Consider the following 12,847-nt stretch of genomic DNA (forward strand, 5'->3'; position numbering starts at 1 on the left):
CCACGGAAAAACATAGTTTCGACAAACCTTGACTGGCCAGAACTGGCCTATTTGCATAGAGCAGGCTGGGCCTCCTTCCCAGGTTCCAGGCCACCAGGCTGAAATTTCATGGATTCCAGGCCACGGTGTCCTCTTCCTTTCCCATAAGCCAGGCCGAGCCAAGGGCACAAGTCAGTGGCAAGTTAAGGGGCGAATACTTAATTGCCCCCTGGGGTCAGCCCTCCCCAGTCCCTCTGCACTGGCAGAGAAATGCCCAGCTTCAGTTGTGTAAAATCTTCATGTTATTTGAAAGGGCTGTGGTGAAATTCTGCAAAAATGAATTTTCAGTTGCTGTAATTAATCTAGCATTCGGTGTGTTTAGGGGATGCAGCAGATGTTACAAGAGTAAACGAGGTACAATGACATGTTACACTTCACGAATGTTCCGAATTACACTTAGAACCTCATGTGTGGCTGACTTACAATGCAGAAAAAGCTGGGCCACCCTCTGGCTGGTGGCCTTGGGTTAAGCTCTCTCAACCTTGATTCCCTGGGCCCCAGAAGTTAGTGTACATAAGAATTACCTGGAAGCTACTCCAGAGATTCTCATTCCATGTAAACTGCCTCTTCCTCTCTTGGGGCCATGTTGGCTAAGACTCGTTTTGTGAAGCTCTGGTCCAAATACTCCTTAGCAAACCTTCTGTCTCCTATATCACGGTAAGACTCTTGTGTATACAAAGATAAAAAGTAAATGCCAATGGCTAGAACTTATTGAGCACATACTATGTTCCATGCCCTGTTATGCAAGCTTTGACTGCTGGGTCCAAATCCTTGTTCCTTGGAGAGGAGGGGGGTGCTGGGCAGAGGGGAGCAAAGGGAAAAGAAATTGGGACAACTGTAACAACATAACCAATGAATATACTTAAAATATACTTAAAAAGATAAATAAAATGTTTTAAAAAAATCCTGGTTCTTCTGCTTAGTCAGTGAGGGCTATTGGGCAAGTTACCCACTAGGAGCCCCAATGCCGTCACATCTGCATCTACACTGACTTACAGATGCTACTGTGGTTGCCTCTCTTACTAGCTCACACTTACAGAGCATGTGCTGGGGGCCAGATATGGTTCAAAGCACTTGACATGCACGAGGTGGTATAGCATGGTTCCTGGGGCCAGTGGACCGAGGCTGGCTGATCTGAATCCTTGCCCAGCCATTGATTACCCATGTGCCCTTGGCAAGTGTGCTCAGAGGTAAAGTGGGACCAAAGATACTTCCTGTCTTCCTGGGGTCTTGTGAGGATTCAGTGAGAGAATACATAAGGAGAAGTACTTCAAACCCTGCCTGATACATAGTGTGTGCTCACTGTAGGTCATTATTTATGGTCTCTCAGGCGCCCACCTATCCTGACTGAGTCTTTTCGCACCCTAACAAGAGAGGCTGCTCTCTCCCACTGTGAGCTGGGGGTCTTTGCTGGAGCACCTGGATGTTGAATACAGGTAATAACAATGTGATGAATCCCAGGAGCCTGCAGGTTCTGCTCTCTGCCCTGTTATTTCAGGGGGTGGAAAGAACAAACAAGATACCCCAACTAACATCCACCTGGCTGCCTCGCTGTCTCTTGGGAACCACCCAGCCCAAGCCTTCTTCCCCCACAGGCATGTGTTCCCAGCTCCTGGGATGGGGTAAACGAAAAGATATTAAGCTTTAAGTGTTTACAGCCATCACTTCTCTTTCTCCTACCCCATTTCAGGCAAGGTTGTGAACTTGTGTGATCACGGTGCCATGTGAAGGCTTTGTGATGCCCTTGGAAGAACGGGAATGAAGGGGACATAAAAACAGGGCAAGGAGGCTAAAATGATCTTTGTCAGGAAGAGCTTAGTAAGGAAAGGGAAGCAAGAGAGGAATAAAAGCGATCTTCGTCCTGTAATTTCCTGTGCCTGCTTTATAAAGAGATTGCGGTACACATTGAAATGGTTTTCAATTCTTTCTCCGTATGGAACTTGCATTTCTTCTTTACGATGAGCTTCGTTCAGATTATACTCCATTTAGACTGAAAAACCTGAAGGCCAGAGAGGGCAGTGGCCCTTCTTAGGGTGCTGCAGTGGGGCAACACTGAAATAGGAAAGAAGTACAGACCCCTCTCGCTCTGGGTTCAGAGCTTCGAAGAGTCCACCCCACATTTCTATGGGACTGATGCCTCTCCCCGGGTGAGACCCAATCCAGAGCCGCCGGAATTCCAGCCCAGTTCTTTTCTCACCTCTCAAGGAAGCATACTATTCCTGAAGTCTTGGCTCCAGTTCCCTGTCAGGAATAAGCGTGCTAAGCAGAATTTGAATTACTATGGCGTGTGAATAGACTCCAGTCTGTTGACTCCAAGCTTCTGCTAAACTGTTCCAAGTGGTTGTAGCTTCTGTCATCTTGGCAATTTTATTTTTTTGTTTGGAACAATTTTATATCCCTTACTTCTGGGGCTTGGAAAGAGGATCTTCAAAGGCCCTCCTCTTTCTCCCCCAGCCTCTGGTCAGACAGGACGCTCCTGGGCAGAGATGTTGCCAGGAAAGCAGACCCCAGAGCCTCCCATGCTTCCCAGTGCCTTCCAGTTTTCCCTTTCAGGTCCCTCTATGAGAACCAATGCAGGACATGGCTAAAGCTCATAGAACAGCCCAGGCCTCTGGACTCAAGGCTTGGGGGGATATTTGTAGATATTTTGGTGTTTCCCACCAAAAGACTGAGACTATAGTCCACAGTCTCCTGCACGTAGGAGCCATTCAGTGGCCTCGGGTGAGCACTGAGCCCTGGTGCTGAGAAGTCAAGGTGGTGCCTGCCCAGGAGACACACACACGAGCGCATGCTTTCTTAAACACATCCTGATTCTCAGCTTTTGCCCTGGCTTTTAGATCTGCATTTCACTTCATTAGCGGCTGGTATGTAAAATATTACTTCCTTTTATTTAACAAGGAAGTTAAGTAAGCAATCAAGATGCTATTTTCAATCATTTTCTGGGATTTGGCAACCCAAGACCATGTTCCCGCTCCATTTGTACCTCATGATTTTTTAAAAATGTATTCATCTTCCCTTCAGCAGCCATCTATCCACACTGAAAAGCCCTATTTTTAGATTCCATTCTCATGTCATGCATTATTTCCATCACTTATTTCTAGATCTTCACCCATCTCTTAGGTTTTTAAGGTACGTTTTTCTGCTATATCCGAGATAGCCCAGGATCCACGTGTCCAGAGGTCAGAGGAGAAAAGACCGTATCTTAAAAATATAGAGAGATGTATTATAAATCAAAATTTTCTTCATAACTATAGCTCCCCACCACATACATAACTTCCCCCAGATCAGAAACATACATCCTGTTATTAACTTGTATTTTTCCTTTCATATTATGTCATAAAAAATTTTTCATGTTGATCCATGATTTCATAGGTCATATCTGTGACTAAACCCTTAAAAGAGCCAAGAATGGAATTACTAATTAAAAGGCATGGACATTTTTAAGGCTGTTGATACATGTTGCCAAATGGGTCTTCAGAAAGGTGACACCAGTTTCCATGCATTCATTATAGTACGTCAGTGCCTGCTGCTCTCGCCCCATATTTAAGGTCTTGTCCTTTCTTCACATTCTCATGGGCAACGGTTCAGAGCATCATAGCTGTGACCCTGAGGAGGAAGGCTCAGCAAATGGAGGCAGTCTGTTCCTTTCCACCTTTCTTCCCACTGTAGGGAAGGAGCAGGAGGTGGCTGTAGGACTGGTACAGAGTTAAGTTGGGGATTGGCAGCAATGCAAACCAGACATTCTTGGGAAAGAGTTTCAGCTATGAAAGAGAATCAGGAGGCACCTCGCCAGCTGGAAGCTGCAGAACCTTAGTCTGGATGCTGTGGGGCTTTTTCTGCTCCAGGGAACTGATGAATGATATGGATGACTCAGAATGTTCTTGTCAAGGGTCTCAGCATAGCCCAGTCTCTGAGATGGCTAACACACCTAGGGCAAAGGGTCCCACATTAACCACCCTGCACCCAGATAATTGCCCACCACTTCCCTGTAGATACCTAGATATGGGAATACTACATTCCTCCCAGTGATACCCTTGTGTGACTGGGCATCTTTGTTATGAAAAACATCATACTCTAACCTGTGTCTTCCTGCTGTAGTTTCAATCTTTGTCTGTCTTTCCATGACCAATGGACAATGCACAGGCTTTAAGATCAAACTACTTCTGTCTCTGCCATACACCAGTACCAGTCAGCTCTAGCCACTAACTAATTATGCTCCTGAATATGTAACCCCAAAAATAAGTGGCTTAAAAGAAACCATTTATTATGTTTCACAAGTCTACAAGTTGGCCAGATGGTTCTGCTGATCTAGGTTAGCTGGTCTTGGCTGGGTTCATGCATGCATCTGTGAGTTGGCAAAAGGCCTGCCGATCTAGGATGGGATGGTCTCCTTCTGTTCACATCTCTTATCAGCCAGTAGGACTGCCCAGGCTTGTTCACATCATGGTGGAAGTGTTCCCACCAGCAAGGAAGGGCAAACCCTGATCACAAGCAGTTTTCAAGCCTCTGCTTACATAGTTTGCTAATATCCCATTGGTCAAAGCAAGTTATGGAGCCTACTCAAAGTCAATGTGAGCAGGAACTACCAAAAGGAAATGACTATTGGGAAGCATAAAGATCTAGGGCTATTGGTACCATCAATCTATCACATTAGCTCTGTGACCTTAGACACTTCCTTTACCATCTCTGAGCCATATTGGTTTTATCCTTCATGAAAATATAGTTTTTGTAGGATCCCCTGCTATAATATATGTAAAAATGTCTGGCACATAGTGAACATTCCATGTGTTAATTTCCCTCTCTTCTCCTTTCTCATCATTTGAATATTTTTTCCTTAAATGTATTATTCCTGTGCATTATCTTCTACATGTAAAGCTTCAACATTATAATGCTAAACATTATACCTGCGGTTTCTGTTGAATCCCCAACCCCTAGCCTCTGCCTAGGCCCTTGATTCATTCTAATAATCTGGAATTTGAGTACTAAGGCAACCAAGGGGTTTGTCCTCCCTTTCTTCCTGGGACTGTCCAGGTGAGAGATGGTCTCTTGGCTCTTTGATTCAGCTCCACAGAAAAGGTTAACATGTTTGCATTAACTGATGACCAAATAGAGGCCATGGGATGGGGAAACCTCCACTTCCTAATTTAAAGGTGGCCTTGGGGACAGAGTAAGTATCCTAGCCTCTCCTTAGCTAATCAGGCTCCAGAAGAGACATTAATTGCAGTCAGTTCATCCCCCTGCTGAGATCCAAGGCTGCCAGCTCCCTTGCTGGGAATGGAATAGAATTTTAATTGGCTGTGAAAGCATCATGGCAGGAGGTTCATGAAAGAGTTGGTCCTCTCCCCTGAAGCAGGTAATAGAAGCTTCAAGAAAAAGGCCCTGAGGAGGCACAGGGCCGTCAAGACCCTCCACATTCAGGGGCCTTCCCAGATGCGAACCCATAGTCCCAGGTCCAGGGCTGGACTCCAACCAAGGTCAAGGACCCTCTTGCGTGGTGCCCTTGGAGTGGTCAGCCCAGGAGCAGCACTCTGCCTATGAACCTTCTTATCTCTGTGCATCTCTGACTTTCATGAGAAAAGTGCTATGTACTTACTGTAACTTGTACAGCCAAGAGGACCAGTAGCCCCTACTTTGGAGAGGTCTCCAACTTTAAGCTCAACCTTCCAGAGTGTTTGTGTGTGTCTCTGTGTGTGTGCACACATGTGGATGCACATGTGTGTGTCCATTTGTCCATTTGTGTGGTTTGAAGCAATGGCACAGCATTTCTGTTCTGTTGTTTCAGAGCAATGTTCATATATTTTCATTCAAATTAATGCAATAATGTTTAGAGGAAAATATGTTCTTAAGGCAACATGTGTGCTCTTTCGGCCATGACAACCCATAGCACACACATATAACATGTGATTGCATGTGTATGTCAGCAGGTGTGACTATGAAAATAAGGCCATATAAACATGCAATGATGCACGCTGTAATTTTTGAAGACTGTTGGACAAGTTATTTAACCTCCTTGTGCCTTAGTTTTCACATCAGTAAAATGAAGGCAATAGTAATAGGACTGTTGGAAAGTGTAACATGAGGCAGACAGCTTAAAATAATGCATGACTCAATAAATGTGCTTCCATGAGTACCAGTGAAGGGGGCTGGAGCTGCTCATTGGCCACTGTGCTCTGTCAACCTAGTGATAAGATAAACCTGGTGGCAGAAAGCAGAGCAAAACAAAAAATATGCAAGCAAAATCGATGCTTTCAGAAAACTATTTTTTGAGATTATGGCTCAATAAAATTCAGAATTTTCAGTGCTTTAAAACTTCATTAATACTTTATAACTTTATTAATACTTTAAAACTTAAAGTGATAAACCATCACTTATAACTACTAACCAGTTTTGTTTTTATTGTATATTCTGATGGTTAGTGTCAAGTTCCTTGAAAGTTTATCACAAATTTAGTTAGAGAAAGGGAAATGCATTGAAGGAGACTGTTGAAAATGAAATTTTATAATTTATAAAAATACGAAGACAAGCTTTTAAAACAAAAACAAAACAACTCAATTTCACTTCCACTCTCTCTCACCACCCCTTGCCCAGTCTTACCTCCTGTCTTCTCACTGGGGGATAAGACCTCTTTCTGATAGAGTCAGAATGAAAGAAGTGGCCAATAACAGCATCTGCTCTGAAATGGTGAGAAGTTCGTCTCTTTAAAAAAGCAGACAGAAGTCTTTGACCTTTGGGGAAAAGAGCCCAAGGAAGATGACACTGATTCATACCCTCAGAAGCGAGAAAGGCCTCTCATTATTGAAAACAACCCTTGCCCCCTCTCTCAATCTGATCCCCAGGCCACGCATGGGTGCCCAGGCTCCTGTACCTGGTTTCTCCTAACTGGGACCACCAATGTTTGGGAAATTAACAGAGCAGCTATTTAAAGAAGTACAAGCCAGCTCCTCCTTTCAAGGGATGATTTTTTTTACTTTTCCTGTTTCTCTAATAGATTGGCAGGGTCAGTAGAGACAGCTCCCATTCTTTCTCTGCTACCCAAGGTACTGAAAGGTATGACTGGCCACTTGACTAGGGATAGACTCTGCTGAAAATGCTATTATCCCAGAAAGGTCTCAAGACCTCTGTTTTCTCCTTGTTTAAATGAAGCATTGGATTAAATAATCTCTATAAGTCTCGGAATGTTTTGGACTTTTTTGTACCTGAAGTTACAAAACAACTCAACATGAGATTTTAGGAACTGTTAGAAGGTAAACTAGGCCAAAGGGCATAGAAGCAGGAGCTCCTTATGATAGAAGTGAGCACACTCCATGAGCAGATGAAGAAGTCTACTGGAAGTGGCACCACTAGTCAGTGGAAACCCCTTGTCCCTCCCAGAACTCTGAAGCAAGGAACCAGAGAGCACAATTTAGGGGCGTGCTTCTGCAACACAGCCAAAGAGGGCTATATAGCCGTGGGTGTCCTCAGGGCACTGGAAAGATTTGCTCCTTAGAGTATAAAAGGGTAGCTTTCTATTGCTTGCCCCAAATTACTTTTAAAGATAATCTGATTCACATTTTCATGCCCCATGTCACTAAGTAAACTTTCTATCTTTTGTTTGGCTTCTCTGCAATATCAGAGCCTAGAATGAAGTACCTTGACATGGGGACATAAGCACTATAGGTATTGAAAATGAGTGTCTTCTATAAACATCAGTCAGCTTTCTGATCTCTATCTTACTTTCTTACAAGATTTTTGGCCTAAATTATGTCTTTTGAGATTATTATCCCTCAGAATAAAAGGTTGTTAAATCAAGGTCCCAAATTTGCAAAATTAATACTAGATCTCATCGTGGAGGAAGAAGTTTAATGACCAAGGGCAAATACAATGGCTCCCCTTAGTCCAACTTCGCAGGGTGCAGGCGTGTTCCTCTTATGGACTGCTGGCCCCTTCCCTCCTCCTTCCTACTTCTCCCTACACCCTCAGCCAACAAAGGAAATGAATACTTAGGACATGTATATGATGTAAGGTCAATATTACTTATTTTGGTTTTTATTCTGTTGGCTTTGTCTTTACTCTTTAAATCCCTATCAGCCAAATTTGTCTTAGACTCTCGAACAGTGTGGAAAACATTCATAGCCTTCATGGAAATCATTCAACTCAACAAGCAAGCAGCAACCCACTTGTGCTATCCCTAACCATTCACCAGCTTCTCAGTAACAGGGAGCTCACTGCTTCGCAAAGCTACCCACTGTATTTTTTAATGGCTTTAATCAGTGATTGCTTGCTGGGGAATAATAAATATCAGATTTAAAGCTACAGGAGGCCAAGGCTGCATGCAAACTATGGTGAGATATTAGAGGATGATTAAAATATATGGTGATGTGTAACCATATTGGTAAAAAGTATGCATGTGGAATCAGAAAAGGAGATAGACAGATGTATGTTTCAGGCTGTACATTATGGGTTTGTCTGAATATTCATGTGGTCATGGTACATGGCCCAAGTGCCCTTTCCCATCACCTCTGTAACAGTGTTCCCCATCACCTGCTCCTCCTCCCTCTTCTGCAATCAGTTTCTATCCCTATTCACCATGAACATCACCTCTCTTGCCTTCACTGTAACCCTCACACAAAAAATGTCAGAAGCAAGAAGAAAGGACGAGAGGCAGAGACGAAGGGAACATGGGATAAAAGAGTCAACCTCGGCTGCTTAAGGAAAGCTAAAAAACTCCCCCAGAAGGGTATGGAATGGAAGGTTCCTCACTGCCCTAGCCACGCCAGCAGACATCGCACATACAAACTTAGGATCTATGGCTGAGAGCTTTGATTCCACGCATTTTTAGCCTACCACCTCCCAGCTCAGTCATCATAAGCCCATGTGGAAAATGAGCAGCTTGTTCTGGGAGTGTCCTAGGTGTCTTTGGTGGATCAATCATGCAGAAGGAATCAAGGGCTGGTCATCGCCAACCAGCTCCCTGTACTCATCCCTTTCTCTTTAGCCTGAAGCCCTCAAAGGAATTATAGGGTATAAACCCTAAATAATAGAGGCAGAAGAGCCACACATCTTAACCTGGTATCTCCTATATCTAAACGTGCTTTCTTACCAGGATATCCCAACGCACCTGCCTAACTGCACTACATCCTTCTTTGACCTAAACATTTTTTCTAATAGTCATTGTCCTCATCATTATGATCCTGGCAGAGATTGTTTTCATTGCCCCATCTGGACCCCAAGGGCATTGTGAGTCATGTTTACAATTGCAAAGTTTTAATGGGAATTATATATGCTTTGATAAATTCTCCTTGAGAATGCATTTTTCCAAAGAGAATTCCATTAAGCCAATTTAGTTTTTGATCAATCTTTTTTAATATAGAGAAGTTAAACTGTTTTCATTTTTTTCTATTTCTCACTTAATGTTATTACAATTTTTCATTGGGCTAAATCATTTTATAAGTACAATATGAGTATAAGTAAAATGTGCATTAAAATTCACTAATTATAGCTTCTGTCATGGAAAATTTTGTGGTCTTTATAATCCTGCCAAATTTAATTTTTTCTGGGTCAAAGTTTAAAGATCCAAATTTTGCCAAGAAGCTGTGAGTCTTCTGCCAGATTTTTAAATAAGTAATACATTTTACTAGGGGCAATTTTTAGCCACTATCAGCTTTCTTGTAGTGCATGTTTCTAAAGAGCATCGGAGTAAAGATGTTCTGGCCCATAAGAACAGGGGTAGTTTAACAACTGCCTAGAACATACGGGCACCAAATAATCATGCTGAAAGGGGAGTGTTATTATTCCCATTTTATAGATAGGTGAATGGAGGCTAAGAGAGGGGAAGTCATCTGCCCAGTGTCATACAGTGACTATGTGATGAGCCTGGGAATTGAAAACTAAGCTTTTGTGTGTTAAGAGCTTTCTTTTTTTCTTACTGTACCACAGTGTGTCTCTTCATTCATAATTATACTATGTCCCCCGGCTGCACACACAACTCCTACGACCTTTCACCTTGCTCTTACAAACTTCCTATTCTCTCTCACATACACTCACCCTCACACACCCCCTCTGAGCTTCTGACAAACAAAGCATAGCAGACTGCCTTCTGGCTCTGGGCCTCCCCCCAGAGCAGTGGGATGCACTTCCTCCTCTCTCCGGTGATTCCCACAACCATCCCAGGGGACCCCCCCCCAGGAGGAACTCCTATTGGCACTGCCTTAGATGGAGCCTCTGTAGGTTCACATCCATGTGCGCCTCCAAGCTCCAGTGGAAACCTGAATGAAGTAGGCATGTGTGTGTGTGTGTGTGTGTGTGTGTGTTTGCGCGTGGGTGTGTGAACAAATGGGTCCTGCCCAGGGCAGGGTGGCAGGCTGCTGCCCCAGGAGGCAGGCCTCTCAGCCCAGCCACTCACAGTGACTGGGGGGGGGGACTGGGGGGGGGCTCTGCCTCCGGGGCAGGAGGAAATATCCATGTGTTGTTTTATTCACTTAGCACAAATGCATCTATTCAGTGGGACACAGCCAGACAGTCACCTTTTTTTTTTTTTTTTTTTTACAGTTACAGGGGGAGGGGAAGGAAAGGAAATGGAGGGAGAGAGAAGGAGGGAGAGGGGCTTCTATGCTTAAACCCTTGCCAGGCATTTGTTCTGTGGAAGTTTCTATGAGAAAGGGAGAAGGGAGGGGGAGATGGGAGGGAGCAAGAGTAGCTGACAGAGGGGCAGGTCTGGGTAGTGGTTTTTAAACGTACTTTTTTAAAGAGCTGGAACCTTTTCTCCAACTCTATCCTATGAAGAATGCCAGTATTTAAAACAAAAGGGGAGCTGGGTGCACTGACATGAAAATAGGACATTCCAGATGGCCTTGTTCTGTGCACACAGCGGCCCGGTGAGAGCTCTACTGAAAACAGGCTTACATCATGGATCAAACAAGGTGCAGGAAGATCACCTCTCAGTGTCTCCCTTCCCTCCTTCTTTCCTTCCCCCTCCCTTCCTTCCTCCCTTCCTTCCCTCATTCATGAAATACATGTTGACACATATTATGTGCCAAGTGCCATGCAAGGCGCTGGGGGACATTGTGGCAGATAAAACAGACCCTGGTCCCTGCTTATGGTCTAGTCGGCAGACAAAATTCATGAAATAATCATGCAGACGAATGTAAAACTGTGGCTTTGACAAATGCTGTGAAAAGGAGGACATGGTGACCCGACAGGAGGCTGCCCTGTGGGAGCCGTATGTGGGCTGAGGGCTGAAAGACAGGCACTAACTACACAGAGAGCAGAGAATGACATTCTAGAAAAGGGGGATAGCAGATTCTGGGTGCCTGTGCCGAGAGAGCGCACGCAAGCATTCCAGTTATCGATTCCTGCCTAGCAACCCATCCAACACTCCGTGGCTGAAAACAGCCACCACTTGTACTGCTCTCGCAGTTCTGTGGGTCAGAGATGCGGACGGTGCTCGGCTGGGCACTTCTGCTCCGTGGGGGCATCGTGTGGCCACTGGGCAGCGTGTGATTGGCAGATCGGCTGGTCTGGAAGGTCCAAATGGCTTCGCTCACATGTCTGGAAGTTGGACTCAGGTGAGACTGTAGACTTACAATGTTTCTGTGCCCCCCCAATTCATATGTCAAAATCCTAACCCCCAATGTGATGGTATTTGGATGTGAGGCCTTGGAAAGTGACTAGGTCATGAGGATGAAGCCCTCCTTAATGGAATTAATGCCCTTATAAAAGAGTCTCCAAAGAGCTCCCTTGCCCCTTCCAACATACGGGGACAAGTAGATAGTTGTTTATAAACTACGAAGCAAGTTCTCACAGACACTGAATCTGTCCGCCTCTTGATCTTGGACTTCCCAGCCCCTAGAAATGAAATAAATGTTTGTTGTTCACAAGCCACACAGCCTGTGGTATTGTTATAGCAGCCCAAGCAGACTAAGACAGAAGATAGATATAGCATCAAAGGTCACATTTGCTCCATTTTAAAACCAGGCATGCCTCCGTTCATCCAGGTACTCCGGGCAAAGGGTTTGTCTTGTCTCAACCTCCTTATCTGGCCAATGGCAAAGGCATCCTACCATGCCTACTCTGCCATGCTCCTCCGGTGCCCAGGCCTTCCTAATCTTTCCCAGTTTGTCTACTGGCCAGGTCCTTCCACACCTACTCCTGATTCCACCTTGGCTCTCTGGCCTTCACCAGATTGTGCCTGCCAGCCTTCCCTATTGGGCGTAGTGATTGCTTTAGTTCCTACTGATGAACATGTTTCTCTCCTGGGTTCGGCCTGGCTCAGCTTTGACCCGACGCACTATTGACCAAGCCATGAAGGCTTGCCTATGCCCCACCCCAGCCCTTGGTAGGGACTTAGTAGAGCACGGTTACCAGTGAGTTCGGATTGTTACATACAGCAATCATTTGAACTTTCTCATTTGCTATAGACTATTGGCTCTGTATGAATATATCATAACATATTACCCACTCTATTGTTGATAAATGTTCCTATCAACATTTTTGTACATGTCTTGGTAAGAAGGACAGCCATTTCAGGAGGAAAGACCAAAGGAAGAAAGTCTCCCTTATGGGCATGATGACAAAGGCACCCAGCAGCGACCCTCTCAGTCCATCTGTCACTTTTCCTCCAGAAGCTCCTCCCATATCCCACATGTGGTTCTTTCCAAGTTGATTCAGGCTTGCTCAGTCAGATCCCTTCCAGATGTGGCCACAACTTTTAATGGTTAACTGTAATTCTGAACTTTGCAAATCTTAAAGAGTTTAGACTAACCAGAGATGGAATTACAGCCCCTTCAAAAGAAGACCCACCAGGATTTTTCACTCGTCCCTTGCTTCAGGG

At 44.6% G+C, this 12,847-nt stretch overlaps 1 protein-coding gene across 1 annotated transcript in view; it reads right to left on the reverse strand.

Moving 5' to 3' along the window:
* The window catches only part of MARCHF4 (membrane associated ring-CH-type finger 4), an 86,310-nt gene that overhangs the window by 24,827 nt on the left and 48,636 nt on the right, over window positions 1-12,847 (reverse strand). The window lies entirely within an intron of this gene.

This window comes from Furipterus horrens, unplaced genomic scaffold (genome assembly GCF_987537825.1).
Source record: "Furipterus horrens unplaced genomic scaffold, mFurHor1.1.pri manual_scaffold_1, whole genome shotgun sequence".
Classification (NCBI taxonomy): domain Eukaryota; kingdom Metazoa; phylum Chordata; class Mammalia; order Chiroptera; family Furipteridae; genus Furipterus; species Furipterus horrens.